Genomic DNA, 6028 nt, shown 5'->3' on the forward strand with positions numbered 1-6028 from the left:
AAGGAAGGAAGGAAGGAAGGAAGGAAGGAAGGAAGGAAGGAAGGAAGGAAGGAAGGAAGGCAAGCAGACAGGGTAGAGTGCTTGCCTCACCTGCTCTGGGCCATGGGTTCAAGCTCCAGTACTACAGAAAAATTTAAAGTAGTATTAATGGACTAGAAGCAAAGTCTGGTGGCATAAGTATCTGTAACCCCAGATACTTAGGGAACTGGTACAGAAGGATTACAATTCAAGGTCAGCTTGAGCAAGTTAGCAAAACCCTAACTCCAAATAAAAATATTTTAAATGATATGGGGCTATAGCTCAGTGGTAGAACACTTGTCCAACATTCATAAAGCCCAAGGTTTACTACTTAGTCATGCCAGTACACACACACACACACACACACACACACACACACACACGTGTATATACTGATATATAATGAAACCACTATTTAAATAAAAATGTGTGTGTATATATATACACATATACATGAGCCTCATAGAATTTGATTTCTACTTGAGATACTAATTTTATATGGCTTAACATACATATTACAGACTATATCTGGAAAGATAAATAAGAAACCAGTGACAGTGTTTGTCCCCATCCGAGAGACTAGACAGCTGGAAGGGTTTGTAGTGGTAATTACTTTTGTATCTCTCACGTATTTCAATTTACATGCTAAGCATGCATTACCTCCTCAAAATTTTATTTTAACACATTGAGGAAGAAAGTAGCAAAATTATTTTTACCCCTTGAATTAATGTTTGAATAAATACTAAGTATGTATGTGTCCATAAATGCTTAGAGAAAAAAAATCACAGTTATGTACTAGTAGTGCTAACAGGTTAACCTTGACTGGTGTAGTTAGACAAGGCAACTGAAGCGTTACCATTTCTATTTGGTGTGTTTATTGCATGTTTTTGTATATAATGAAATTTTAATCCTTTTCTTTTGCCAGCATGGAGCTGAACAGGGGAAACGGTGTCTTTTTCCTGTCTTGACCTCAGAATAGGAACAGAATTGGGAATCTCAGAACTTTTACAGAATCTGCAAAAGGAAATAGACTCAGGATATTCCACAGGAAAGTGCAGAATTGCTGAACTCTAGACTGTCTTTGGGAAAAGGGAACGGCTGAAAATATAGTGCACAGTCTTTGATTGCTAGCATGATGGGACTTAGAAGCCTGTAGGAGGCACGCCTCTGGCAGTGTCTGTGAGGCCATTCCTAGGTTGATTTAATAGAGGAGGGAAACCCACCATGAATGTGGGTGGGAATCCTGTGGGCTAGGCTCCTAGATTAAATAAAAAGGAGAAAGTGGGCTGAGCACCAGCGTATTTGTCTCTCTCTGCTCTTCCTGTGGATGCTTCAGGGTACAATCGTGATGGACCGCGTCCCTAAACTGTGAGTCAAAAGAAACTCTTTCCTCTTTTACCTGCATCTGTCAGAGCAGTGAGAATAGGTAACTAATACAGTATTTCACTCCAAATAATCTTATTAAAAATGTCTTAGGACTGGAGAGATGGCTCAGTGGTTAGGAACCCTTGCTGCTCTTGCAGAAGTTTGATTCCCAGCATTCACATGGTGGCTCACAGCTGGTTAACAACTCCAGTTCCATGGGTTCCATGCCCCTCTTCTGGCCTCTGAAGGTACTGTATAGTGCACATATGTACATGCAGGCAAAATGCTCATACATACAAAAATAAATTTAAAAAAAAAAACAGTCTTTTCAAACTGTCTTTTTGACTCATGCAACCCTACCACACCCGCTGAGTTGCTGTCTAATCCTCTCCAGTAGACTTCCCTTATTTAGCTCAGCCTTCTGTTTCAGATCAGACCCTCCCCCACCTCTCAAGTCCTGTATTCCTGCATCTGCCACTGGACTCTGTCCTTTAGTCCAGAAAAGGCTAATGTTACCCTTGACAAACAAAGGAACCTCTAAATTCTTTTATTTTATTTTATTTTAAAACTCATCTATACTGGAGTGACTCCTAAATTATGTAAAAAGGAGAAAAGGAAGACTATTTTTGTCATTGATTTTTAAAGGGCCACCCTTATAACTTAGGAACACCAAACAGCAAAACAAGCAAACGAAAAAACAACGTCTTCTAAACTGGCTTTTTCCCATCATAAGAAATAAATTCTTCAGCACCGAAGGACCTTTAATGTTAAAGATTAGTATTAGGTGCTACACTTCTATAAAATGAGGATCTGTCGAGCTGGCTCAGCAGGAAAGGGGACTCACTGGATGCTCTTCCAGAGGACCCAGAATTTGGTCCCCAGCACCCCCATGATGGTTCACAGCCAGCTGTAACTCCAGTTTCAAAGGATCCAATGCTTGTTCTGACCTGTTGCATACACACACACACACACACACACACACACACACACACACACTTAAATACACTGTGGTTTTGTTTTTCAGGACAGAGAAAATCCAAGCTTATGCAGCTTTAGTAAGAGAGTTAGACTTGACTTGGACCCAAGAGGGAAGTGGCAATGCATTCTGGGAAAGTCAGAGAAGGAGCATACGTACCCTATCAGTTGCCTTTGGTGGTTCCCGTGGTAGCTGGGGGTCATGGTGGGGAGAGTGTAGGGTCACTCTGCTCACCTGTAAGGCAACTACTCCACCCACTCCACACCCAGGACAAACTACACCTCAGCATTCCTTCCTCTAAACAGCCACACCCCATGTTCCAGTTTGCCAGCGTCCACAGTGGGTCCACCCAAAGACCTCAGTTTCACATTCAACTTCCAGAGAGACTGACAGATACCTGGACAGATCAATGGCTGTCTTTACTTCTAGAACTTTCCATGAGCCCAGGCCCTCTCAGCTTTTTTTGGCCTGCTTCAAATGAAGCACCATCCTTTGTCTGGATCATGAGGAACTTAGTCCACACACAGACACGCATGGCATGTTCTGATACACACACACACACACACACACACACACTTCACTTTGAGGCTTAGGTTTCATGACATCACATTTTGCAGAAAACATACTTGGCAAGGTGGTGTCTCACTTTTCTGCTCTTCTCCATTTGAAAGTCCATTGTTCAGAGTGCTCTGACCTGCTTCTGGCTCCAACAGTCTTTGGGAGAAAAAGAGAGTCTCTCTTGTATCTTTTCCTAGTACATGTGAGACTTATTTGTCCTCCCAAGGGATCCGGCTCAGGTCACAGCCCTGCACTGTGGGATGACTGTGAAAATGTTGACATTTAACAATAGTCCCTAACCACCACCTACTGTGACAATTGAGCAGCTGGCTTAACTCAGACTAGTTATGGGTGCAGCCAAAGAAAATGTCCCCAGTCTGTTCCAAGATAAAGATGGTTCTGTTATGGTACAACTCCTTACACACACACACACACACACACACACACACACACTCCGCAGGCAACTGGACAATAGCTCTGACTAGCATCCAATGAGTGTCACTTCTGGGCAGAGAGACCACCTCCCTCTGCTGCCTCACCTTTTCTCTGTTCATAAATACCTCTCACCCTCCGCCTTAGGGTAAAGGACATTATTGTGAAAGGAAACTGACGTCAGTTGCCCAGAAAAGTGCTCACAGATTATCGTTCTGTCATTGCTCCTGGTCACCCTTCCCCTGAGGTGCTTGTCTATTTGTTGAGGGTTTAGTTTCTCTTTCCCCACCTCCTTATCCTCTAATATCTACATGCATCAGTCAGGAGCAATCAGGCAAACACACCCATACTAGAGGGAGCTGGTTATCTATGTGTTTGGAAAACCAAACTTCTAAACTGGTTGATGACACAACCCATTTGTACAAGGTTATAACAAAGGCCCCAGGTGCTTTCTAGTGCATTTTAAAAACAATCATTTCTTATTTTGTGTGGAGGAGGTGTACATATGTCACAGAACTTTGTGTGAAGGTCAGAGATTCCTTTTATTTAAAAAAAAGATTATTTATTTATTTATTTTGGTGGTTTGCCTGCATGTCTGTCTACTGTGTGTAAAGTTATCAGATCCCCTGAAACTGGAGTTACAGACAGTTGTGAGCTACCATGTGGGTCCTGGGACTTGAACCCAGGTTCTTTGGAAGAGCAGCCAAAACTCTTAACAACTCTCTATCCCCCAGGCATCTCTCTAGCCTGAAGGTCAGAGGTCTTGCCTTCCACTTAGTTGGGGCAGGCCTGTCGTCATTTCTGCTGCTGTACACCCCAGGCTAGCTAGCCTGCAAGCTTCTGGCAGATCCTCTTGTCTCTACCTGTCATCTCTTCTGGGATCACAGATGTGTGCCACTGCATCATGGCACCAGGGATTTAATCCAGATAGTTGGTCTCTCATGGCAAGCACGGTTACCTACTGAGCCAGCTCTCAGGCTCTACTTAGATTGATGTCAAATCATAGTTCTTTGGTTTTTGTTTTGTTTTGTTTTGTTTTGTTTTGTTTTGTCACTGCTGTCTTCTTCCCTCTAAATAGCACCGAGGATTGTAAGTTCAAGAGGAAAATATCCATTTAGACCCACATAAAGGGGCTGGAGAGATAGCTTAGAGGCTAAGTGCATTGGCTGTTCTTCCAGAAGACCTGGGTTCAATTTCTGCTACCCATAGGGATCTGACTCCCTTTTCTGGTCCCTGTGGGCACCAGGCTTTTCTGTCCTCCATAATACCAAGCATACATATGGTGTAGAGATATCCATGCAGTCAAAACACCTGTACACATAAAACAAAAAAAAAATTAAAAAGAAGACCCACATAAAATAAAACAAACAAAATTAATGGGAGAAAAACCAGCAAGATGGCTCAGTGGGTAAAGGTGCTTGCTACCAAGCCTGATGACCTGAGTTTGAACCCCAGATTAGAACCCAGATTGTGGAAGAAGATAACCGACTCTCACAAGCTGGACTTTGACCTACATCCATACAATATGGTACTAGCCCACACATATACAATAAATATATTTTTTTTAAATGTTAAAAAGAGATAGGGGGAAAAGATAGATCTATCCTAACAGATGCTCACGTCACAGCCCAAAGAAACAAACAATAAGAAAAATCAAGCCAATGTGAAAAGGATTGCTCACAATTCCTCATCAACATCAATATAACAAGGTGATTGAAACAAAGGAGCAACAGTTCTTTTTTTTTTTTTTTTTTTTTTTTGGTTTTTCGAGACAGGGTCTCTCTGTGTAGTCCTGGCTGTCCTGGAACTCACTTTGTAGACCAGGCTGGCCTCGAACTCAGAAATCCGCCTGCCTCTGCCTCCCAAGTGCTGGGATTAAAGGCGTGCGCCACCACAGCCCGGCAGGAGCAACAGTTCTAATCCATGCTGTAAAGTATGGCCAGTTGCCAGATGTGGGAGCACAACACAGGCCTTTAATCCCAGCAGAGACAGGCAGATTTCTGGGAGCTTGAGACCAGCCTGGTTTGCATAGTGAGTTCCAGGACAGCCAAGGCTACATAGAGATACAGTGTCTCAAAAACAACAACAGAGTGAGCAGTTTTCAAAGATGGTTCCAACATTCAAGGATGGTGTATTATTAACTCAGTAAGGAAGTCATGAGACAAAGTAAGAAAAAATGAGTGACAAATACCAACACAAAGGAAACAGCAAAAGCAGAGAGGTTGGGAGTGTATCAACCAACCAAAGATCAGCTACATGACATGTCAGCATGGCTGACAAACTAGAGCAAGGAGAAGAAAGAATGCCAGGAGGTTAAAGAGATAGCTCAGAGGTAAGGCACACTGGATGCTCTTCCAGAGGGCCTCGGTTCAGGTCTCAGCACCCACACAGTGGCTCAGAATTGTTCACAATCCCGGGGGAATCTGCCGCCCTCTTCTGGCCTCTGTAGGTACTGCATGCACATGGTGTACATACACACAGGCAACACACACATAAAATAAAACGAAAAACCACAATATCTAGGGTTAGGAAATACTACATTCAGGTAACACTTTTAAAAAAAAAATCAAGGGTTTTAAATAATTCTGACACATATCAAGATATCAAATCTAAGGATGAGTGGGATAGAAAGACAAAAGCTAAAGTCAGAAACTGTTCAGTGAGATTACAAGAGGCATT

Source organism: Grammomys surdaster, unplaced genomic scaffold, assembly GCF_004785775.1.
Source record: "Grammomys surdaster isolate TR1022 unplaced genomic scaffold, NIH_TR_1.0 172, whole genome shotgun sequence".
Classification (NCBI taxonomy): Eukaryota; Metazoa; Chordata; class Mammalia; order Rodentia; family Muridae; genus Grammomys; species Grammomys surdaster.